Source organism: Leucoraja erinacea, chromosome 37 (assembly GCF_028641065.1).
Source record: "Leucoraja erinacea ecotype New England chromosome 37, Leri_hhj_1, whole genome shotgun sequence".
Lineage (NCBI taxonomy): Eukaryota > Metazoa > Chordata > Chondrichthyes > Rajiformes > Rajidae > Leucoraja > Leucoraja erinaceus.
This window is the reverse complement of record NC_073413.1, coordinates 2,219,819-2,246,180: the sequence shown is the minus strand read 5'-3', so window position 1 is coordinate 2,246,180 and position 26,362 is coordinate 2,219,819. Positions and strand designations below refer to the sequence as shown.

General features: G+C 47.4%; 1 protein-coding gene across 2 annotated transcripts in view; it reads right to left on the bottom strand.

Moving 5' to 3' along the window:
* The window catches only part of LOC129713757 (GTP-binding protein Rhes-like), a 34,062-nt gene extending 20,886 nt beyond the window's left edge, over window positions 1-13,176 (bottom strand). The window contains exons 1-2 of one of the 2 annotated variants that reach the window (XM_055663041.1): window positions 13,082-13,176; window positions 12,707-12,904 (exon numbers count right to left, since the gene is read on the bottom strand). The gene's annotated coding sequence lies outside the window, so the exon portion shown is untranslated. Of the gene's footprint in view, window positions 1-12,706; window positions 13,011-13,081 lie in introns of those variants that run through there. The other variant, XM_055663040.1, reaches the window with a different exon arrangement.
* Between the last annotated feature and the right edge of the window lie 13,186 nt (window positions 13,177-26,362).

Below are 26,362 nucleotides of genomic sequence, written 5' to 3'. Positions count from 1 at the left end.
TTCTAATAAAATAATTTAAAACGACTGTTTCTTAAACAATGGGATAGACCCAGCCTCAACGACCTCCTCTGGCAGCTTGTTCCATACACCCACCACCCTCTGTGTGGAAAAAGTTACCCCTCGGATACATATTAAATCTTTTCCCCTTCAGAATCAGAGTCGTTTATTGTCATTTGAACATAAGTTCAAACAAAATTGCGTTTCTGCAGTCATCATCAAACAGAAAAAAAAAAAACCACACAATTAACCTAATTCCACACAAAACATCCATCACAGCGAATCTCCAAACACCTCCTCACTGTGATGGAAGGCAAAGTCTTATCTCCTCCCTGTTCTCTGTGCCCATACCTCTCCCGCAGTCAAGCAGCCAAACTGCTGCATCAAGCTGATTGAGGCTCCTAGATGTTAAAGCAACCCCCCCCCCCCCCCCCCCCCCCCCCCCCCCCGCGGGCGATGGTAAGTCCCCGTGGCCGCTTAAGCCGCGCCCGGTGATGTGAGGCCCCGCTCCAGGTCGATTTAGACCCCTCGATTTGGGCGGGCGAAGTTTGCCGTTGCGGGAGCTCCGAAAGGCGGTCTCCCACCAGGGACCCGCGAGCTCCCGATGTTACCGTCCACAGGCCTGCAGCCGAAGCCTCCAAGCTCCGAAGTCGGGTCGCAGCCGCGCGCCACCACAGCGCTCCGCACTCCGAAGTCGGCCAGCTCCACCATGAACCTATGTCCTCTGGTCCTCGATTCTCCTACTCTGGGTAAAAGACTCTGTGCATCTACATGTTCTATTCCGCTCATGGAGAAAGGGGATGGGTGACGTTTTGGGGTCGGGACCCTTCTTCAGACTGCAGATGCTGGTTTACCAAAAAAGACACAAAGTGCTTGAATAAGTCAGCGGGTCAGTCAGCATCTCTGAAGAACATGGATAGATGATGTTTTGGGTTGGGACCCTTCTTCACACCACCTTATGTAGAGAGGATAATTGAACAATGGAGGGTGAGCTCCTTTTAACATAGTGATTAGTTGGAGTCTGCAGTGCACTGGCAGCAGGAATCATGGTAGCAAAGTCAGCTGTAAGTCAGACGGAGGGTAGACAAGGAAAATAATAGATCTGTAAGGTCAAGACATGGGATCAGCTGCATTGGCTCAGTGGGTTCCACATAAACCCCATGACACCCTAACTAATCAAGAATCTGTCAATTTCTGCCTTAAAAATATCAATTGTCAGCCTTCACAGCTGTCTGTGGCAATGAATTCCAGAGATTCACCTCTGACTAAATAAATTCCTTCTCATCTCTTTTGTAAAGGTACGTCCTTTTATTCTGAGGCTAAGACTCTCCCACTGGTGGGAACATCCTCTCCATATCCACTCTCTATCCAGGCCTTTCACGATTGGGTAAGTTTCAATGAGGTGCCCCCTCATCCTTTTAAACTCCAGTGAGTATAGGCTCAGTGGCGTCAAATGTTCATCATATGTTAATCCACTTATTCTAGGTTTAAAGTGTTTAGTTTAGAGATACAGCGTGGAAATAGGCCCTTCGGCCCACCAAATCCATGCCGACCAGTGATGCCAGCACGCCAATACTATCCCACACACACTAGGGACAATTTTCAATTTTACCAAGCCAATTAACCTACATATTTGTACGCCTTTGGAGTGTGGGATGAAACAGGAGCTCCCAGAAAAAACTCACGTAGTCACAGGGAGAATGTACAACTCCGTACAGACAGCACCCGTGGTCAGGATTGAACCCAGGTCTCTGCCGCTGTGTGGCGGCAACTCTACCGCTGCGCCACCATGCAAAGCGTTGTGGATTGAACGCAGGCAAATGGGACTAGCTTAGACGGCATGGACACCAAGGCAAATTCCTTGTATGTGAACACTTGGCCAATATCATCTCTGACCCCTCTCACCCTGGCCACAAACTCTTTGAATCACTTCCCTCTGGAAGGCGACTCTGGACTGTCAAAGCTGCCACAGCCAGACATAAAAACAGTTTTTATCCACGAGTAGTTGCTCTACTCAACAGCCAAAAATCTGTAGCCTCCCTTTGGATCTGGTATTTTGTTGGTTCACATGCTTGATCAATGGTGTTTTATCATTAATGTTTTATCATTATTAATGTTTAGTGTTTTCTGAGTCATTTGTAACTGTCACTGTATGTCATGTTGTTACTTGTGGGCGGAGCACCAAGGCAAATTCCTTGTATGTGAATACTTGGCCAATAAACTTACTTACTTAAACTTATTCATTCATTCATTCATTCAAATAGGGTTGCATGGCTACATGCATTAGGGAGCAGGATGAAATGCATTCTCAGGTCAAGAGATTAACTGGAATTTGTCGCGGCGATGGTGGAAGCTGGGCTGAGTGCAGTCTCCCAGACATTGATCCCCTGTTTTCCAAAATGCCTTTGACACTTGTGACATTTGAATGTAATAGTTGCGGTGTGACATTTCCGAAACAAAATACATGAATGATAATGCACTTTGAGCCAAGATTCTCAGATTCGCAAACAGAAAGGAGAAGAAAATAGGAGCAATGGCTGGCTGACACTGACGAAGGCTGTGAGGAATCACAGCGGGGTCTTGATTAGCAGAGCAAGTGGGCAGTGAAATGGCAAATGGCGTTCCGTTTAAATAAGTGCGAAAGGTTGCATTTTGGAAGCCAAACTTGGCTAGTGGTTTCATAGTATGGTGTCGTAGAACAGAGGGAAAGAGGAGTACAAGTGTACATTATCCCCTTGATGTGGCGTAAGGAGCAAACAGGGTGCCACAGAAGGCATTTGACATGCTGGACTTTATCAGTCAAGGTATTGAATGTAGGAATCGGGATGTTAATTTGCAGTTGTTGAAAACATAGATGAGCCGAGGCTTGGAGTACCGCATGCTGATTTGATTACCTGCTGTAAGAAAGACGTGCAAAAATTATAGATGAGAATGTTGCCAGGACTCGGAGGCCTGAGTTTTAGGGAGATTTTGGGCAGGCTAGGATTTTATTCCTCGGAGTACATGAGGATGAGGGTGATCTTATAGAGGGATAGAAAATCATGGGAGGAATAGATTGGGTAAACGCACAGGGTCTCTGAAGCACATTAGGGAGACCGATAACTAGAGGACAGATTTAAGGTGAGGAAGGAAAGATTTAATAGGAACCTGAATTGGATTAGTAAGTATGCAGATGATACTAAGATAGGTGGTGTTGTGGATAATGAAGTAGATTTTGAAAGTCTACAGAGAGATTTAGGCCATTTGGAAGAGTGGGCTGAAAGATGGCAGATGGAGTTTAATGCTGATCAGTGTGAGGTGCTACATCTTGGCAGGACAAATCAAAATAGGACGTACATGGTAAATGGTAGCGAGCTGAGGAATGCAGTTGAACAGAGAGATCTAGGAATAACTGTGCACAGTTCCCTGAAGGTGGAATCTCATGTAGATAGAGTGGTAAAGAAAGCTTTTGGTGTGCTGGCCTTTATAAATCATAGCATTGAGTATAGAAGTTGGGATGTAATGTTAAAATTCTACAAGGCATTGGTGAGGCCAATTCTGGAGTATGGTGTACAATTTTGGTCGCCTAATTATAGGAAGGATGTCAACAAAATAGAGAGAATACAGGGGAGATTTACTAGAATGTTGCCTGGATTTCAGCAACTAAGTTACAGAGAAAGGTTGAACAAGTTAGGTCTTTATTCTTTGGAGCGCAGAAGGTTAAGGGGGGACTTGATAGAGGTCTTAAAAATGATGAGAGGGATAGACAGAGTTGACGTGGATAAGCTTTTCCCATTGATAGTAGGGAAGATTCAAACAAGAGGACATGACTTGAGAATTAAGGGACAGAAGTTTAGGGGTAACATGAGGGGGAACCTCTTTACTCAGAGAGTGGTAGCTGTGTGGAATGAGCTTCCAGTGGAAGTGGTGGAGGCAGGTTCGAATTTATCATTTAAAAATAAATTGGATAGGTATATGGACGGGAAAGGAATGGAGGGTTATGGTCTGAGTGCAGGTAGATGGGACGAGGGGAAAATAAGTGTTCGGCACAGACTAGTAGGGCCGAGTTGGCCTGTTTCCGTGCTGTAATTGTTATATGGTTATATGTAGACACAAGGAACTGCAGATGCTGGAATCTTGCGTACAGCACAAAATGGTGGAGCACCTCACCAGACACGACACTTCTTCTTCTGAAAGGTTGCATATCCATCCTCCAGAGATGCTGCCTGACCTGCTGAGTTACTCCAGCACTTTGTGTCTGTTCCCAGTTTTAGTTGCTACACCATTAGCAGCTGTGCTCAATCCCGCTCTGGAATTCCCACCCTGAGTCTCTCTTCCCCTCCATCCTCTCCTCCTTTGTCTTGAAACCCTACAGTCTCTGTGGTGTCAATTTCCCATTCTTTGACACCATTTACTATCAGATGTTAGTTCCAAAGAGAATCATTCTCAACCCTAAAGTCCACTGAGCAACCAACCGGGAGGTTAAAGAATTTTGAAAGGTGACAAAAATAAGAGATAAAATTTCACAATTTTTTAACAAAACGTACATATTTTACAGGGTGAAATTAGGACTGGAATATGCAGGTGATTTTAAGATTGAAGTTGAACTCCCATTTTACGTTTAATGAAGATAGACATAAAAAGCTGGAATCGCTCAGCGGGTCAGGAGCATCTCGGGCAGCATCTCTGGAGAAAAGGAATCGGTGACATTTCGGGTCAGAACTCATCTTCAGACTGGAGTTTGAAGAAGGGTTCCAATTCGAAATGTCGCTTATTGGTGAGGTTTAGTTTGGTTCAGAGCTACAGCAAGGAAACAGGCCCTTTGGCCCACCGAGTCTGGACTGACCAGTGATCCACACACACTAACACTAACCTACACATACTTGGGGAAATTTACCGAAGCCAATGAACCTACAGATCTGCACATCTTTGGAGTGTGGGAGGAAACTGGAGCTCCTGGAGATAACCCACGCAGGTCACGGGAAGAACGTATAAACTCTGCAGAGACCGCACCCATAGTCAGGATCGAACCCGGGTCTCTGGCGTGCAACTCTACCGCTCCGCCACCAAGCCGCTCACTGAAGAAGGGCTCCAACTGGAAACATCACCTATTCCTTTTCTCCAGAGATGTTGCCTGAGCCGCTGAGTTACTCCAGCTTTTTGTGTCTATCTTCGGTACAAACCAGCATCTGTAGCTCCTTCCTACACATTACTTTTAATTAAAATTGATTGTATTTTGAAGGTACTTATCAGAAAGAATGACAGTCTCAATGCAGAAGATGACAAGGTGGAGCGATGGCTTGCATGCCAATAAATGCTCGTCAACGACTTGTGCATCAAAGCAAAACACTTAGCGATAAGAATGGTTTGTGAAGGCTGGAAGATTTTGTTGGGACGTCGGGACTGTTACATCAGTGACAGCAACCACTCAACCCACTGAGGCTTGTCACTATTCTACTTGAGCAATCTCATCAGTTCTAGCACCTGCTTCTGCCCCAGAGCCCTGCTAATTATCTGCCTTTAAATGCCAATTCAATTAGGACGGCACAGTGACGCAGTGGTCCAGCTATTGCCTCACCGTGCCAGAGACCCGTGATTGATCCTGACTATGGATACTGTCTGTATGGAGTTAGTGCGCTCTCCCCGTGACCTGCGTGGCTTTTCTCCGAGATCCTCAGTTTCCTCCCACACTCCATCCAAAGACATACGGGTTGGTACAGAGTTTGTATGTTCTCCCCGTGACCTTGTGAGTTTCCTCCAGGTGCCCCGGTTTCCTCCCGCATCCTCAAGACATAGAAACATAGAAAATAGGTGCAGGAGTAGGCCATTCGGCCCTTCGAGCCTGCAACCGCCATTCAATATGATCATGGCTGATCATCCAACTCGGTATCCCGTCCCTGCCTTCTCTCCATACCCCTGATCCCTTTAGCCACAAGGGCCACATCTAACTCCCTCTTAAATATAGCCAATGAACTGGCCTCAACTACCTTCTGTGGCAGAGAGTTCCACAGATTCACCACTGTATGTGTGAAAGACGTGCAGGTTTGCAGGTTAATTGGCTTGGTGTAAATGTAAAATTGTCTCTAGTGTGTGTAGGGTGGTGCTAATGTGCAGGGATCGCTGGTCGCTGCAGACTCAGTGGGCTGAAGGGCCTGTTTCTACGCATTATCTCCAAACTAATCTAAACAAAATAGCTTTTTGAAAGCCCCAGTTGATGGACGCAGGCAACTGCAGACTGTATCAACTTTCTAACTTTAGAAAAGGATTTTCCCTCTTATTTTCTCAGCGCATTTTGAACAAAATGTTTCCACTCCCCCCCCCCCCCCCCCTTGACTCGACGAGGTAGAGTTGAGTTTAGAGATACAGCAGAGGAAACTGTGGGTGGCACAGCGGTAGAGTTGCTGCCTTAATGCCCCTGTCCCACTTAGGAATCCTGAACGGAAACCTCTGGAGACTTTGCGCCCCACCCAAGGTTTCCGTGTGGTTCCTGGAGGTTTTTGCCAGTCTTCCTACCTGCTTCCACTACCTGCAACCTCCGGCAACCTACAACCTCTGGGAACCTCACGGAAACCTTGGGGGGGGCGCAAAGTCTCCAGAGGTTTCCATTCGGGTTTCCTAAGTGGGACAGGGGCAGAGACCTGGGTTCAATCCTGACTTTGGGTGCCGTCTGTACGGAGTTGGTACATTCTCCCCCTGACCATGTAGGTTTCCTCCGGGTGAATTAGTTTCCTCCCATATCCCTCAGACCTGCAGGTTTGCAGGTTCATTGGCTTCTGCAAATTGCCCCTAGTGTGTAGGAGTGAATAGTGTACGGATGATCATTGGTCAACGTGGGCCAAAGGTCTGTATCTATTAACGTAACTAAAACAGACTTTGACTCCACGGTGACCATAGATCGCCCATTCACATGAGTTCCATGTTATCCCGCTTTCTCATCCACTCCCTGCACATTACAGGCAACCTTCGAGGTCAACTGACCTACAAACCCATTTGTCAGAGCTTTCCTCGATTTATTCTTCCTCCGCTCAAGCTCCTCAGCTCCCTCCATGATAGCCTCAGTTTCTCCAGTCTCGGCATACATCTGAGCCCCTCATCCCTGGAACCAATCCAGTAGATATTACTGCACCCCCCCCTTGGTCCTTCATGAGATCATAATAATAATAATAATAATCTTATTTATATAGCACATTTTTAGTCAACTTGCATTGACCCCAAAGTGCTTCACATAATTACATTACATTTACACACAGGCAAAGGTGGGTGAAGTGTCTTGCCCCAAGGACACAACGACAGTAAGCACTCCAAGTGGGATTCGAACCGGCTACCTTCCGGTCGCCAGCCGAACACCTAGCCCATTGCGCCATCTGTCGTCCCATCATGACCTTCCTGAGGTGTGGAGATCACAAATGGATGCGCCACTCCAATTGTCACCTGTCCTGTGGGTTACACAGGTTCAACATTACTTCCCTGTTTCATTGTGCTTCCAGTTACAACGGAGCTCTGCTGAGAATGGAGGAATACGGATCACGGGCACACAGCAAAGAATATCACTGTGACCAGTCACATGTAACTATGAAATATCATTCATTTATTCATTCAAGAGTTCCAAAGTGATTGGATCAGAATTAGGCCACTCTACTCTGCCGTTCAATCTACTCAAGTCCACTCCGCCGTTCAATCATGGCTGGTCTATCTCTCCCCCATTCTCCTGTCTTCTCCCCATAACCCCAGACACCCAAACAAATCAAGAATCTATCTATCTCTGCCTTAAAAATATCAATTGACGGCCTCCACAGCCTTCTGTGGCAAAATATTCCACAGATCCACCACCCTCTGACTAAAGAAATTCCTCCTCATCTCCTTCCTAAAGGAACGTCCTTTAATTCTGAGGCTGTGACCTCTGGTCCAAGACTCTCCCACTATTGAATCATTCATTCATTCATTCATTCATTCATTCATTCATCATTCAATTCATTCATTCGTTCATACATTCATTCATTCATCCATACATTCATTCATACATACATTCATTCATTCGTTCATTCATTCATTCATTCATACATACATTCATACATTTATTCATTCATACATTCATACATTCATGCATACATACATCCATTCATTCATTCATTCAATCAATCATTCATTCATAGGAAATTAATTTAACTTGGCATCTTGTTCAGCACAGACATGGTGGGCCAAAGGGCCTGTTCCAGTGCTGCTGCACTGGTCTATGTTCTATGTCCCTGGAGATAACTGCTTGGGGGTGACCCTGCAGGTATCTCTGCTCCCAAAATGCAGGATAACATAGAACGAGTGTGAACGGGTGATCGAAGGACAGCGTGGTCTCAGTGGGCCGAAGGGCCTGTTTCCATGCTACATCTCTGAACTAGGGAAGCAGACTTGCACAGTTGGTGGAGCAGCTGCCTTATGGAGTCAGGCACCAATGTTCGATTCCGACTGGATGTTGCCTGTGTGGAGTTTGCCATGTTCTCCCTGTGACCAGGTGGGCCTCCTCCGGCTACTCCGGTTTCAATAGACAATAGTTGCAGGAGTAGGCCATTCGGCCCTTCGAGCCAGCACCGCCATTCAATGTGATCATAGCTGATCATCCCCAATCAGTACCCCGTTCCTGCCTTCTCCCCATATCCCCTGACTCCGCTATTTTTAAGAGCCCTATCTAGCTCTCTCTTGAAAGCATCCAGAGAACCTGCCTCCACCGCCCTCTGAGGCAGAGAATTCCACAGACTCACCCCTCTCTGTGAGAAAAAGTGTTTCCTCGTCTCCGTTCTAAATGGGGAAACACTTTTTCTCCCACATCCCAAAGACGTGCAGGTTTGTCAGTAGATTGACCTCTGGAAATTGCCCCTGGTGTGTAGGGAGTGGATGAGAAAGTGGAATAACATAGAACCAGTGTGAACGGGTGATCGATGGTCGGTATGGACTCGGTGGGCCGAAGGGCATGTTTCCATGCTGTGCCCTTCAAACCATTGATGAGTTCATCCAGCAAACCCTGGCCCTCGTCTACACCCAGCCACCTCCGTTCCTGCACATCTTTTGGAACGCTGCACAGAATTAACGATTCAGGAAAGATGAGGCTTTGTCAAACTAAATCATTAATTCTGTTTGTTATTCCGCAGATGCTTCCTGACCTGCTAAGTTCCAGCATTTTCTATTTTTAGCTCAGATTTTCTGCGTCTGCTGCTTTCTTTATGATTTTTGGAGCAGGTAATGCATTTTCTTTACGCAAAGCTGACCTATCTCTATCCTCCCGCAGATTTGCTCCTGTATCTCCCATTTGCTGTTCGATGGCCCATGGAATCTGTCCTCTCATGTGGCTGCCTCGTAATTCTGGCTAAACGGATTGAATAGACAATAGAAACATAGAAATTAGGTGCAGGAGTAGGCCATTCGGCCCTTCGAGCCTGCGCCGCCATTCAACATGATCATGGCTGATCATCCAACTCAGTATCCCGTACCTGCCTTCTCTCCATACCCCCTGATCAGGAACAGTCCTTCTCTCCAGATAATAACTACTCCCTTATTGCTTACATACAGTACATACATTGTTCTTGTGGGTAGACAAAATCATATTCTATGTCGCTCTTCCAGGGAGATGCTAACTGCATTTCGTTGTCTCTGTACTGTACACTGACAATGACAATTAAAGTTGAATCTGAATCTGATCTGAATCTGAATCCCTTTAGCCACAAGGGCCACATCTAACTCCCTCTTAAATATAGCCAATGAACTGGCCTCAACTGCCTTCTGTGGCAGAGAGTTCCAGAGATTAGGTGCAGGAGTAGGCCATTCGGCCCTTCGAGCCAGCACTCCCATTCAATATGATCATGGCTGATCATCCCCAATCAGTACCGTGTTCCTGCCTTCTCCCCATATCCCCTGACTCCGCTATCTTTAAGAGCCCTATCTAGCTCTCTCTTGGAAGCATCCAGAGCTTGAAGATAGACAAAAAAACCTGGAGTAACTCAGCAGGTCAGGCAGCATCTCTGGGGAGAGGAAATAGGTGACGTTTCGGGTCGAGACTTCTTCAGAGCCAAGAGTTAGGTTAAAAGGGAAGCAAGAGGAATGGATGGTGATGCAGAGAGAGCAGAGATGGCGATGCAGAGAGATATAGAACAAATGAATGAATGATATGCACAAAAGGTTACAATGATAAAGGCCATTGTTAGCCGTGGACTAGGTGAGAACGAGCTACAGACAATGAGACTAAACAAAACGACGTTGAAGTTGGAACGTTTAAGAAGGAACTGCAGATGCTGGAAAATCGAAGGTAGGGGAAAAATGCTGGGGAAACTCGGCGGGTGAGGCAGCATCTATGGAGCGAAGGACCCTTCTTGTATTCTGTTTAGATCACCTTGGTCTCCCCCCCCCCCCCCCCCCATTGCATTCTCTTTTCCTCCTTGAATGTCCCAACGTCCCAGCTCCCTTGTGCATCTATTTTCTGTTTAGTTCAGAGATACAGCGGGGAAACAGGCCCTTCGGCCCACCGAGTCCGCGCCGACCAGCGATCCCCGGATACTAGCACCATCCTACACACACTAGGGGCAATTTACTATTCTTACCGAAGCCAATGAACCCTACAAACCTGTGCGTCTTTGCAGTGTGGGAGGAAACCCGAGAACCCGGAGAAAACACACGCGGTCACGGGGAGAACGTACAAACTCCGTACAGACAGCACCGGTAGACAGGATCGAACCCGGGTCTCTGGCGCTGTTCTACCGCTCTAGGGCCTATCTACCCGTCAATTTAGTGTAAATACACCTCATCCATAACATACGTAGGAAGGAACTGCAGATGCTGGTTTAAACCAAAGATAGACACAAAATGCTGGAGTAACTCAGTGAGTCGGGCAGCATCTCTGGAGAGAAGGAATGGGTGACGTTTCTTCAGACTGAAGAAGGGTCTCGACCCGAGATGTCACCCATCCATCCATATTCTCCAGAGATGCTGCCTGACCTCCTGAGTTACTCCAGCATCCTTCTGTCCATCTTCGGTACAAACCAGCATCTGCAGTTCCTTCCTGCACATCTCCAGAGACGCTGCCCGACCCGCTGAGTTACCCCAGCACTTTGTGCCTGTTTTGTGTAAACCAGCATCGGGCAGTCCCTGGTGTCTAAAAGTCGCACCTCCCCAGGGTCAATGGATGCAATGCAGTGCGGCTAGCTGCTCACCAGTCAGCCTGGGGAAGGCGAATCGAAGGGAGAAGGGGTTACCCCGACCGAGCAAAGCGCTGGCCAAGAAAGCGGTCCAAGGGTTTTGCTGCATTCATCTATTGCATCAGCGCCAGAGGCGGCAGGTAAAACAGTGAACTGCTGCATGATGTAGCGACACAATCCCGTGATCGGTTGCTCAACGCTGTAGGAAGTTGGATTCTTTCCTATCAGAAGGGAGACTTGATGCTATCCTTTAAGTGATAAACTGAAAAGAAATTGTGCCTTTCAGGTGATGGGCTCAAATACCAGGGGACATTATTAAAATCAAAATTATAACTAACAAGTCAGAATGGGTTTAGCAAAGTCTTATACATTGATATAGAAAACCGCCTGGATACAAAATGCAATTCGATGCTGAAATCATATTTCACGATCATGTACATCCCGAAATATCGCTGAACCTTGCATGGAAAAAAACTATTTTAAAACCAATTTGCCATCTTCTACGATTCAAACATTCTGGAGACAGGTTTCTTAGTATCTTGGTCCTGCAAAATATTCCAAATGGAATTTAAACTGGAGGTGGTCTCTCGAATTTAAACTGAAGGTGGTCTCTAGAATTTAAACTAGAGGTGGTCGCTCGAATTTTAAACTGGAGGTGGTCTCTAGAATTTAAACTGGAGGTGGTCTCTAGAATTTAAACTGGAGGTGGTCTCTAGAATTTAAACTGAAGGTGGTCTCTAGAATTTAAACTGGAGGTGGTCTCTAGAATTTAAACTGAAGGTGGTCGCTCGAATTTTAAACTGGAGGTGGTCTCTAGAATTTAAACTGGAGGTGGTCTCTAGAATTTAAACTGGAGGTGGTCTCTAGAATTTAAACTGAAGGTGGTCTCTAGAATTTAAACTGAAGGTGGTCTCTAGAATTTAAACTGGGTGGTCTCTAGAATTTAAACTGGAGGTGGTCTCTAGAATTTAAACTGAAGGTGGTCTCTAGAATTTAAACTGAAGGTGGTCTCTAGAATTTAAACTGGAGGTGGTCTCTAGAATTTAAACTGGAGGTGGTCTCTAGAATTTAAACTGGTGGTGGTCTCTAGAATTTAAACTGGAGGTGGTCTCTAGAATTTAAACTGGAGGTGGTCTCTAGAATTTAAACTGGAGGTGGTCTCTAGAATTTAAACTGGAGGTGGTCTCTAGAATTTAAACTGGAGTCTGGAATGAATATACAATGTGTTATGAAATTCCTGGAAGGACTCAGATTTTTTTCCCCCGATTAATTCTGGATTAATTGGAATCGGGAATTGACTGGGACTCCAGTTAATGTGGAATTATTGGGTTTAATTCTGCAAATGTCAAATCACGAGCCCTACTACAAGCAGTGTGATTTAGGTCTCATCCGTAAAAGCGGTTGGCGTTGGCGCTGTGCTCACAGCCAGCTGCCGGGGGTCGCTGAATGAAGCAGTGGTTGTGGGCGGGTGGGCTTTCGAGTCCCGGGCTGGAGAGGGGAGGGGAGGGGAGGGGAGGGGGCTATCCAAGGTCGCGATCACCGGCCACCCTTACCTGTGTGCGGGGCCGTGAGCCACGGTTCCCCGGCAGAGGACCGACCCACCGTCCACGAGTCACCTTGCGTCCTGTGCCCTTGTTGAATGAGGGTGGAAGGAGAGAGCTTCTTCTACCTTCTACAGACAGATGGTGGAGGGGGGAGAGAGCCCCGATCGCTGTCTGTCACTGCGCCGGGCAATGCCGGAGCTACAGGGGCTGCGAGGAGATAGATAGATGTGCGGATATTTCAAAGTTCCCAATGACAGGGCGGGCGTCGAGGGGAGAGTCAGGTGTCCAAGAAGCTGGGGGAAGGGAGGGGAGGGAGGGGAGAGGATGGGAGGGAGAGGAGGGAGGGGGGAGGGATGGGGGGGAGAGGAGGGAATTGGTGCTTACTTTACTGTTCGGGCGACGGGGTGAGATGGTCTCTCTCCCAGGGACAGGCGATGGTTCCCGGGACCCCGCTCCGAGCTACACTGGGCTCGCTCCCACAAACATAGTGCCTCCTCCCTCTCCCTGCTCCCTCCCCTTCTCCTTTCTCCCCTCCTCCCCCTTCCCCCCCCCCCCCCCCCCCCCCCCCTCCCCCCCCTCTCTTCCACTCCCTGCCTTCCCCCTTGTTTCCCTCCCTTTTCCTCCGCCTCTCTCCTTCGCTTCTTTCCCCCCCCTCCCTTCTTTCCCCCCCCCTCCCCCTCCCTCCCTTCTTTCCCCTCCCCCTCCCTTCCCTCTCCCCCTCCCTCCCTTCTCCCCCCCCCCCTTCTCCCTCCCCCCCTTCCCCCCCCCCTCCCCCCTCCCCCCCTCCCTTCCCCCCTCCCCCCCCTCACTCCCCCCCTCCCTCCTCCCCCTCTCCCCTCCTCCTCCCCCCCCTCCCTTCTTCCCCCCCCCCTCCCTCCCTCCCTTCCCCCCCTCCCCTCTTCCTTCTTCCCCCTCCCCCTCTCTCCCTTCTTCCTCCCCTCCCCCTCCCTCCCCCCTCCCCCCTCCCCCTTCTTCCCCTCCTTCCCCTCCCTCCCTCCCCCTCCCTTCTTTCCCCCTCCCCCCCCCCTCCCCCCCTTCTTCCCTTCCCCTCCCCCTCACCCTCACTCTTCTTTCCCTTCCCTTTCCCCCCTCATTCCCCTCCCTCTCTCCACACTGACCCAATGCCCCCACCCGCCTGGACGGAGACACGGTGCCAATAACACACGCACACCTCCCGAATTCGTCGGAGTTCAGCTGTCTTTATGTAGCGCCCGGACCTGGGGAGGGTGGCAGCCCCGAACACTCTGCTCGGGAACCCGACTGGTACAGCATTGGAAGAGGGGCTGAAAGGGCTGAAGATACTTAAAGCAGCAACCGCCAGTGAACGCATACACACACACACACACACACACAGTCCCTGGAGAGGCAGTCTGTATCTGAACACGTAAGAGTCTGAAGCCGAGCCCTGGCCCTAAATGTCTCCACTGGGAGGCATAGATATGGTAAACAGTCGGAAGGTTTTTCATGGAGTCTTAGAGTCATACAGTGTGGAGACTGACCCCTTCGGCCCAACTTGCCCACCCTGACCAACATGCCCCATCTACACTAGTCCCACCTGCCCGGGCTCGACCCTTAACCTTCCAAACCTGTTCTATCCATGTACCTGTCCAAATGCCTCTTAAATGTTATGGGTGGGAATGTCAAACACGAGAGGGCATAGCTTTGAGGGGAGAGGGACAAAGTTATAGGAGATGTTGGGGGCAAGGTTTTTTACACAGAAGGGAGTGGGAGCCTGGAACACACTGCTGTGGGCGGTGATGGAGGCAGATATCACAGTGTCCTAATACTGTACAATAACAGTCTAGTACCAACCAGTGCTGAACTCCAGATAAACCAGCCCACCAGTATCATGTTAGAAGCAGAATAAGGCCATTCGGCCCATCAAGTCTACTCCATCAATCGTGGCTGATTTATATTTCCCGCTCAACCCCATTCTCCTGCCTTCTCCCCATAACCCCTGACACTCATACTCAAGTCAAGTCAAGTCAAGTCAAGTTTATTTGTCACATACACATACGAGATGTGCAGTGAAATGAAAGTGGCAATGCTCGCGGACTTTTGTGCAAAAGACAAACAACAAAACAACCAAACAAATTCTAAACACAATCATAACACACATATTCTTTTACATAATAAATAATGGAAGGAAAAACGTTCAGTAGAGTTAGTCCCTGGTGAGATAGGCGTTTACAGTCCGAATTGCCTCTGGGAAGAAACTCCTTCTCAACCTCTCCGTTCTCACCGCATGGCAACCGAGGCGTTTGCCTGACCGTAGCAGCTGGAACAGTCCGTTGCAGGGGTGGAAGGGGTCTCCCATGATTTTATTTGCCCTGGAGTTGCACCTCCTGTTGTATAGTTCCTGCAGGGGGGCGAGTGAAGTTCCCATTGTGCGTTCGGCCGTGGGATACTAATCTGTCACTCTCCGCCTTAAATATATCTGTTGACAGCCTTCATGGTTAATTCCACAGATTCACCACCCTCTGACTAAATAAATTCCTTCCCATCTCTTTTCTAAAGGTACATCTTTTTATTCTGAGGCTGTGAACCTCTGGTCCTAGATATTCCCAAGGCATTGTAACCAAAAGCTATATGGTGCCGATCTTTTCAGTTGAGTTTCAGTTCCGTTTAGAGATGACAATAAAGGCAATTCTAATTCTAAACAGCATAGAAACAGGCCCTTCAGCCCACCAAGCTGCACCTGTGGCTGGGAAAAGATAACATCAGAGAAGGGTCTCAAGATCCACCAGGGCAGGGGAAAGTGCCTGGGAGAGCTTGGTGTGGGGCCTCGCATCAACCATTACTTTCTAAGAGGTAGGCCAAATCAGTGGAGTGAGGCCCAGTGGCAAGTTAACCACCGCAGTCCACAGGGTATCAGTACTCCAGGTGAAGTTCAACCAAGTACTGTCCCACCAACGGACACAAGTCCAGAACCTAACCGGCCACAGTCAGCGGTAGAGAGGAAGATGGAAGGAAAAAAGCAGAATGGAGCAGTCACTGGCTGTGGCTCAAGAGAAAAGATGTACTGCATCAAGACAGTAAGAAGTGGAGAAGTGCTTCAGCCATTCACACCCTCAGCGACCTGCCCCACTGCAAGACATATCTTGCTCTTTCCCGGGATGGGCCATGACCGGGAGGGTCGGAATGTTTGCCCACGCCCTCTACCCCATCCCAACTGCGGCTGGTGATCCATGGAGGCAATGTGGCATTGAGGGTGAAGCTCCGGAGACGGGCTGGGGCAAGGTTGGCGGGCAAACCCCTTCTCACAAACGCACAAATGAACCCAGATGGTCATTTACAAGAATCCATTCATTTGCTGATTCCCATCACAGATTAGTTAATTAACTGAATTAAACTCCCCAGCTTCCGCACCGGGATTTCAACGCACGTCTCCAGATGAATAATTCAGGCCTCTGCATTGCAACTAACTTAACCATTTTGTTTCCAATTCTGCGGGTAAGAGGAACAGATCCCGAGTTGCGCTGTGAATGGTGTTGTGTGTATATTACAGGAAACCAGGTGGATTGAGGAGCGTGCTCTGTGTGTGGTGTGGAGAAGGTGCAGGAAGGGCATGCCCCCTGTGAACAATGCGGGGTAGGGAGCATCTGTACGCTGTGTAAGATAGCACACACTCTGTACAGTGTAGGATAGCGCACACTGTGTACACTGTAAGACAGCGCGCACACTCTGTACAGTGTAGGGAAGTACACACAGTCTGTGTACAATGTGGGAGTGTACATGAGGCATACAATACGAAGACACAAACACAATTGAACCTCATAAGGTTCCATCACGAAATTTCCTCCTCACTGTGAAGTCAGGCAAACCAAGACTCTCAACACAATTTACATTCTCATCCCGATGTCAGAGTCAAAAGCCCTCCTCACTGTGATGGAAGTAAGTCCCGCGGCCAAAAGCCGCGCTCTCCGATGCACTCCCATTCTCCTCCCAATGTCAGAGTTGGAGCCCCCGGCGGGCGCGATGGTAAGCAAGTCCCGCGGCCATTAAAGCCGCGCGGGGCGGTGATGTAAGGCCACGCTCCAGGTCATCCTCAACCCCGCAACTCGGGCGGGAGAAGTCGCCGTTACGGAATCCCCGAAAAGCGGTCTCCCACCAGGGACCCGCGGGCTCCCGGTGTCACCGTCCACCGGGCCGGCGGCTGGAGCCCCCGAATCTCCGGGGTCGGGCCGCAGCAGCGCGTCACCACCACTCCTCCCGCTCCGAACTCGGCCAGCTCCGCGACGGTGAGTAGGTCCGCAGCTCTGTGACTGGAGCCCCAGGTCATTCCTGCTGGCCCCAACGACAACCGAGACCCGACAGGGGAAAGGTCGGGTCCTCCGTACAGGGAAAAGATTTTAAAAGTTTCCCACCCCCCCCCCCCCCCCCCCCCCCCCGCCCCTCACACATACCCAGTTTTTAAAAAAACCCACTATAAACTACATTCAAACGAGACAACAATAAAAAAGACAGATGGACTGCAGAGGCTGCTGCGATGTGACATTGTGTGTATAGTGTAAGGACACACACATTCTGCATACAGATTAAGGGCACACACACTCTATATACAGTGTATGGACATACACACAGTGTACAGTGTATGGACATACACACTCTGTATACAGTGTATGGACATACACACTGTGCACACAATGAAATGATATACCCACTATATATGCAGTGTAAGGATATGCCCACTGTGTACAGATTAAGGGCACACACACTCTATATACAGTGTGCGGACATACACACTGTGTACAGTGTAAGGACATACAGGTACACACGGTATACAGTGTAAAGGCGGTCACGGTGGCACAGCGGTAGAGTTGCTGCCTTACAGCGAATGGAGCGCCGGAGGCCCGGGTTCGATCCCGACTACGGGTGCTGTCTGTATGGAGTTTGTACGTTCTCTCTGAGATCTTCTATTTCCTCCCACACCCCAAAGACGTGCAGGTTTGTAGGTTAATTGGCTTGGTATAAATGTAAATTGTCCCTGGAGGGTGTAGGATAGTGTTAGTGTGCGGGGATCGCTGGGTCGGCACGGACCCGGTGGGCCAAAGGGCCTGTTTCCGCGCTGTATCTCTAAACTAAACTACACGCTGTATTCAGTGCAAGGACATACACACTGTGTAGGGACATACACACTCTGTGTGCAGTGTAAGTACATATACACCCTGTGCAGTGTGGGGACATACACACAGTAACGACATGCACACAGTAAGGACATGCATACTCTGTGCAGTGTGGGGAAGTGCATCAACCTAGAAACAAGGAGCTGCAGAAGCTGCTGAATGTGCAAATGGGCATAAAATGCTGGGGTAACTCAGCAGGTCAGGTAGCATCTGTGGAGAACATAGATAGATGACGTTTTGGGTCCACGTTCACCAGAGATGCTGCCTGACGTGCTGAGCTACTCCAGCACTTTGTGCCCTGTAGGGAAGTGTCTGTTCTATGTCCAGTGTAAGAAAGTGCACACACTCTGTGTACAGTGTAGGGGAGAGTATATTGTGTGTACAATGTAAGGACACACACTCTCTGCATACAGTGCAAGGGATGATCAGCCATGATCATATTGAATGGCGGTGCTGGCTCGAAGGGCCGAATGGCCTCCTCCTGCACCTATTGTCTATTGACATACCGATTCTACATACAGTGTAAGGATATGCCCACTGTGTACAGTGTACGGATATACACACGCTGTATACAGTGTGCAGACATACACACAGTGTACAGTGTATGGACATACACACTCTGTATTACAGTGTAAGGACATACACACAGTGTATGCAGTGTAAGGGCAGTCACGGTAGCACAGCGGTAGAGTTGCTGCCTTACAGCGAATGCAGCACCGGAGGCCCAGGTTGGATCCCGACCACGGGCGCTGCCTGTACAGAGTCTGTACGTTCTCCCCGTGGGTTTTCTCCGGTATACTGTGTGGACAAGGGTGTTCTTTGAGTGTGCTACATGGAGAAGAAAGAAAATACTGGCAGAATACTGCCGGAATATAGAAATGACGGAGACCTTAAACGTGGAAAGAATCAGATTTTCCCTGTTGGACAAACAGGAATTATTCGTTGGAATATGGTCTCCTTTTATTGATTACTTAAAGGGTCAGAATAGTTCAGCACAGGAACCTGACTAGCACTCGGGCTAAAGAATGGATGAAATGCTATACTCTGAAATGTACGAACATATCTCGAACGAAGTTTTTTATTTTAATAAATTTTTCCATTCTTCTTTAACTATCTCTTTCCTTTTTTTTTTTTTTTTTTTTTTTTTTTTTCTTCTCTTTCTTTTCTTTCTTTACTTCATCTAGCTCTTTAGTTCTATCTAGTTTAAAAAAAAAAGGAAGAAAAAGGCAAAAGGTATTGGAGACAATGTAATAATAACTGACAATATTATCAATTTAAAAATGTAAGACTGTAATGATGTAATAGGTTATGTACCTATCTCCAATAAAACATATTTTCAAAAAAAAAAAAAAAGAATGCTGCCGGAATAACCAATGTCAGTGACGGAGAAACACTCAGAGATCATTATCTAGGGGAACATTAACCGCGACTAACAGATGACTGAACAGAGGAGGGAGGACTGATGAATGGCTAAATTGAACTGTATTAATTGAGGGTTGATGGAGAGGGTGAAGAGGGACGTAAGTGCTGTTGATGTTACCAAGGTAGATTTTCAAAAGGCTTTCAGTTCGGCACCGTCACAACGTGCCTGGTAGTAGAGTGGAGCCGATTACATAAGAGCGGCAATCACAGCATGGATATAATATGTACAAAGCATTTGGTCCAGTGCTGGGCAGGCAGGCTGTGCAGTACCTGGGCCACTGCTGCTTTCCATTTATAATCACAGCTCAGCCTTGGTAATGCAGAACAATCTGAGATGTGATGATGATCATGGCCCTGATTAATGGGATAAAACATCGCCACTCCTGTACTCATCGCCTCCACCATCACGGGGCAATATCCATCCCTGGCTTAGAAACATAGAAACATAGAAACTAGGTGCAGAAGAAGGCCATACGGCCCTTCGAGCCAGCACCGCCATTCATTGTGATCATGGCTGATCGTCCCCAATCAATAACCCATACCTGCCTTCTCCCCATATCCCTTGATTCCACTAGCCCCTAGAGCTCTATTTAACTCTCTCTTAAATCCATCCAGTGATTTGGCCTCCACTGCCCTCTGTGGCAGGGAATTCCATAAATTCACAACTCTCTGGGTGAAAACGTTTTTTCTCACCTCAGTCTTAAATGACCTCCCCTTTATTCTAAGACTGTGGTCCCTGGTTCTGGACTCGCCCAACATTGGGAACATTTTTCTTGCATCTAGCTTGTCCAGTCCTTTTATAATGTTATATGTTTCTATAAGATCCCCCCCCTCATCCTTCTAAACTCCAGTGAATACTTTTCACACACAGAGTGGTGTTACAGTTACAGCTTAGTTTATTGTCACATCTACTGAGGTACAGTGAAAAGTTTTTTGTTGCATGCTCTCCAGTCAGCAGAAAGACAATATATGTAAGGAGTGCACACACTCTGTATACAGGTGTAGGGACACACAAACTCTGTATACAGCGGGTGTACATGTGTACGAAGGAACTGCAGATGCTGGGTTAAAGCGAAGATAGACACAAAATGCCGGAGTAACTCAGTGGGACAGGCAGTATCTCTGGAGAGAAGGAATGGGTGACGTTTAGGGTTGGGACCCTTCCTCAGACCCGAAATGTCACCCATTCCTTCTATCCAGAGATGCTGCCTGTCACACTCTGTATACAGTGGGTGTACATCTTATTCTAAGATTCACTAGGATTTTGTCCAGATTTGAGGACTTTAGTCATGGGGAAAGATTAGAGAGGCTGCGCTTGTTTCCACTTGAACAGAGGAGGCTGAGGGGTATCTTGCCAGACGTATATAAAATTAGATAAAGTAGATGGTCATATTTTATCCCCATGGTATGGTATAGAATACAAGAAGGCACAGGACAATAGATAATAGGTGCAGGAGTAGGCCATTCGGCCCTTCGAGCCAGCACCGCCATTCAATGTGATCATGCCTGATCATCCCCGAATCAGTACCCCGTTCCTGCCTTCTCCCCATATCCCCTGACTCCGCTATCTTTAAGAGCCCTATCTAGCTCTTTCATGAAAGTATCCAGAGAACCGGCCTCCACCGCCCTCCGAGGCAGAGAATTCCACAGACTCCCAACTCTCTGTGAGAAAAAGTGTTTCCTCGTCTCCGTTCTAAATGGGGTGCTTACCCCTTATTCTTAAACTGTGTGGCCCCTGGTTCTGGACTCCCCCAACATCGGGAACATGAAAGATGAGCTGAAGGAGTTTAGAACATTAAGATGAGCAGAAGGAGTTTTAAAGGGTGTAGGAAGGAACTGCAGATGCTGGTTTAAACCGAAGATAAACGCAAAATGCTGGAGTAACTCAGCGGAAAAGGCAGCATCTCTGGAGAGAAGGAATGGGTGACGTTTCGGGTCGAGACCCTTCTTCAGTCATACACACACACCTGCAGACAAATGCATGCACACACAGCGCACACACATACATACCCACACACGCACACACACACACACATGCATGCTCACACATGCATGCGCATGGCACAGGTGTGCACATGTGTGCATGCCTGTATGTGTGCATGTGGCGCGGGTGTGTGAGTGCATACATGCGGCACAAATGCGTGAGTGCATACATGTGTGTGCAGATGTGTGTGTGCATCCACGTGTACAAGAGGCCCCATCTTTATTCTAAGGCCCAGAGTCTGGTGGGACCAATGGTCGCTGGACCTGCCCATAATGAGGCCTCCATGGATTAAAACCCCTTATTGTACAATGTCCTGGCGTCCCTGTCTCCAGTCAGCAACAACCCAGCAGCATCCCCTTCCCATCAGAACTGCCCCCTCCATCAACTCCTTTAAGTCAAGACTAAAATCTTATCTATACTCCCAAGCCTTTCCTGATGTCCTCTTAGTGAGGGCTACATGTATATATGTATGTAGTTTGTTTGTTTATACTATTCTTATAACAAATGTAAAGCACTTTGGCCGACGACAGTTGTTTTTTAAATGTGCTATATAAATAAATGTGACTTGACTTGACTTGACTAACCATGGCCCTTCATTTCCCTCCCTCACTGTTTACCAATTATCTTGCAAAAATGACTATCTTTCTGCCCAATGTTCTGCCCCATTGTGAGTGTGAACTGCGTTTTTTGGGTCAGTTAATAATAATAATAATAATAATAATAATAATCATCTTTATTTATATAGCACTTTTCAACAAAACCAGTATTTGAACCAAAGTGCTTTACAGAGATTGATTAAATTAATTGAACAGATCAAATGTCAATAAATCCATAAAACAAAAAAGAGAAAAAAGAAAAAAGACACAGAACAGTACACTATAGAAATCAACATGAAACGTCCCCCCACAGCAGAATTCACTGTGAGGGAAGGCACTAAAAATGTCCAGTTCTCCCCCTCATAGTCCACCTGAGGTCGGGGTCTAAATGTGGCCTCCTCAGCCAACTCGATGTTCTCAGGCCCTCTGCCGCGAAGCTGGATCATCGGCGATATCAGTTCTGCCCTGCCTCTGGATATTGTGCTGGTGCTTTGAGTTTAGTTTTCTTTAGAGATCCAGCGCGGTTGTGGAGTGCCAACTCCCAGAGGCTCAGAATCATCTGCTCCTGCCTTGTTATCTAGGGCAGCTTTCAACAATCATCTTACTTGTGCTTGGAACTTAACACCAAACAATCACTCCTGCTTGGGTAAGCGGAATAGAAGATGAAGGCAGTGTCCCACAGATGGGCTTCAAGCAGAATCCCAGCGGAGTTGCTGGGCGGCACGGTGGCGCAGCGGTAGAGTTACTGCCTTACAGTGCCAGCTACTCTAATTTGATCCTGACTACGGGTGCTGTGTGTATGGAGTTTGCATGTTCTCCCCGTGACCTGCGTGGGTTTTCTCCGGGAGCTCTGGTTTCCCCCCACACTCCAAAGGCGTGCAGGTCTGTACGCTAATTGGCCTGGTGAAATTGTAAATTGTCCTGAGTGAGTGTAGGTTAATGTTATTGCACGGGGACTACACTAAACTAAACTAAACTAAGAGATAAATAGAAGACATGGCAGTCCCTTTGGCCCACAATGTCCATGCCAAACGTTGATGTCAATTTAAACAAGTTAATTTAAACAACATTTTACAAATCTGCTTTCTATTCTGCCATTACACATTCCACTGGCACGTCCTGTCCACCTCAGCTGACTGCCTTTGCAGCCATTCACCACAGCGCACATACTCCCTCTGCCAACTCACTGTGTTTCCCCGTACATCTGATGTCTTTGCAGGATCCACATGTTCCCTGTGTGTGCTCACTCTACTAACACAACATCTAAAAGACACAAAGTACTCAGTGGGTCAGGCAGCATCTCGACCTAAACCCACCCGATTTCTCGGTTGCTAAACACTTGAACTCCCCCTCCCATTCACACACTGACCTTTCTGTCCTGGGCCTCCTCCACTGTCAGAGTGAGGCCCAGCGCAAAGTGGAGGAACAGCACCTCATATTTCACTTGGGCAGCTTACACCCCAGCGGCATGAGTATTGACTTCTCTAACTTAAAGTAACCTTTGCTTTTCCTCTCTCTCTATCCCTTCCCCTTCCGAGTTCTTCTACAAATCTCACTGTCCCTCTGATTAAATTTTATTTCTGTTTGCTTCTTATAGTTAACAGTCATCTATTCTACATTTTCCTTGATCCTCATCCCCTTTAAGGGCTCGTTTTCACACCTTACTCTTCCTTATCTCTGAGTAACGGGATCTGGGGGTCCTTGTACATCAGCCTATGAAAGTAAGCATGCAGGTACAGCAGGCAGTGACGAACGAATGGCATGTTGGCCTTTATAACAGGAGGAATCGAATACAAGAGCAAAAAGGTCCTTCTGCAGTTGTACAGAGCCCTAGTGAGACCACACCTGGAGTATTGTGTATAGTTTTGGCCCCCTAATTTGAGGAAGGACATTCTTGCTATTGAGGGAGTGCAGCGTAGGTTTACAAGGTTAATTCCTGGGATGGCGGGACTGTCATATGCTGAGAGAATGGAGCAGCTGGGCTTGTACACTCTGGAGTTTAGAAGGATGAGAGAAGATCTCATTGAAACATATAAGTTTGATAAGGGTTTGGACACCCTAGAGGCAGGAAACATGTTCCCGATGTTGGGGGAATCCAGAACCAGGGGCCACAGTTTAAGAATAAGGGGTAAGCCATTTGGAACGGAGACGAGGAAACACTTTTTCTCACAGAGAGTTGTGAGTCTGTGGAATTCTCTGCCTCAGAGGGCGGTGGAGGCAGGTTCTCTGGATACTTTCAAGAGAGAGCTAGATAGGGCTGTTAAAAATAGCGGAGTCAGGGGATATGGGGAGAAGGCAGGAATGGAGTACTGATTGGGGATGATCAGCCATGATCATATTGAATGGCGGTGCTGGCTCGAAGGGCCGAGTGGCCTACTCCTGCACCTAGTGTCTATTGTCTATTGTCTTCCTCTCCCCTGACTCTCGGTCTGAAGAAGGGTCTCGACCCGGAACGTCACCCATTCCTTCCATCCAGAGATGCTGCCTGACGGGCTGAATTTCTGAATTTCCCTGAGGGGATCAATAAAGTATGAATCAATTAATTAATTAATTAATCCGCTAATGAATGAATGAATTAATTAATTGATTGATTATTGATTAATTAATTAATTACTCTCGCATTCTGTGTCTATCTCTGGAGAACAAGGATTCTTCAGAGTGTGTTTGGGGGGGGGGAGGAGGAAACCAAAGATCTCGGAGAAAACCCACGCGGTCACAGGGAGAACGTATAACTCCGTACATACAGCACGCGTAGTCGGGAATCCCCGGGTCCCCGGCGCTGTAAGCAACTGTAATGCAGCAAATCTACTGCTGTGCCACAAGGGCCGCAATGATGAGGTCAAAAACTCTACACTTATAACAACCTGGACTTGAAAATAGGGTGATTTCACTAAATGTCAAATGAGCGTAGATCCCCCCTCACGTGACCGAAAAATTTAACTGGAGGACATATGTCACTTCGGTACATGTTAGTGAATGGGGAAACACGCACTCTCACACCCGTTAAAAACATGGAAAACGGCCGATATTTGAGCTGAAATTTTCTGTGCTAGTCTGGGTGACCATGAAGCACAGCGACCTAAATTTTTTAATGACTTACTTTTGATGAAATGCAGCGAGCAAACGCGATAATTCCCGATATTTTGGATCTTTAAATCTCCACGGCAAATGTCTGCTGTTCACTTCCGCTGTTTTTCCACCTTCAGTTCCCTCTTGTAATTACCTTACTTTCTATCTTTTTTTTTTGCCTGAAAATTTAGGTCGCTGTGCTTCACGGTCACCCCGACTAGCACAGAAAATTTCAGCTCAAAAATCGGCCGTTTTCCATGTTTTTAACGGGTGTGAAAGTGCGTGTTTCCCCATTCACTAACATGTACCGAAGTGACATATGTCCTCCAGTTAAATTTTTCGGTCACGTGAGGGGGGATCTACGCTCATTTGACATTTGGTGAAATCACCCTATAGCAGCAAAATCTGACGGCTCTTGTTTACTCTCTCAGTGTACTATTGCTGTACACTGGTACTTCATCTAAGATTGTGTTTATGAAGAGTAAGACTTTTACTGAACAGAATGCAAAACAAATTCACTGTACCTCAGTACATGTGACGAAAAATGTTTATAATTGTAACTTTTTTGCATATCTTTCATTCATTTGTTCTACATCTCTCTATATCACCGACTATATCTCTGGTCTCCCTCTCCCCTGACTCAGCCCGAAGAAGGGTCTCGACCCGAAACGTCACCCATTTCTTTTCTCCAGAGACGCTGCCTGACCCGCTGAGTTACTCCAGCTTCTTGTGTCTATTGACAATTGACCCATTGAGGTATATAGTGCTCAAGAAGGAACTGCAGATGCTGGAAGATCGAAGGTACTCTGATCGAAGGTACGCTGGAAGATCGAAGGTACCTGTGTTCTCTAGTTCTCGATTCCCCTATGTATTTCTGCATGGCTTAATTATTCTGCATGGCTACACTATTATCTAATTTAATTCAATTCAGTAGGATGTAAACAAAATCCTTTCACTGTATCTCGGTACAAGTGGCAACAAGGAATCAATACCAGTACAAATAACTAACGGCTCCTTTTGAACAGGTTATCAATTAAACCCTTCCTCGTCGCACAAGGTGAAGTCTGCAATGGTCCACTAGCGCCTGAGTGTATTGATCCAGAAATCAATTTCATTCCATGGTTTTTGTGTCTGGTGAATGATGGCGGGTCGTGGATCAGTAGTACGTGGTCAATGCAACGTCTTTAGATCAAGCGTCAGATTACGATTTCCTCCCGCACTCCCGCGACGTGCAGGTGTGTGTGTTAATTGGCTTGGTGTATGTGTAAATTGTCCCTAATGTGTGTAGGGTAGTGATAAGCAAAGATCATAGAGCAGAGCAAGATGCGCCACTCTGCGAAAAAAGCGTAGTATGACATGGGTGATTGTTGACGCCATTTTATTGAGCTGCAATTTACAATAACATGAACTAAATATGTGAAGTGATGGATGCTGTATAAAACACTGTTCCCTACAACACTGATTACAC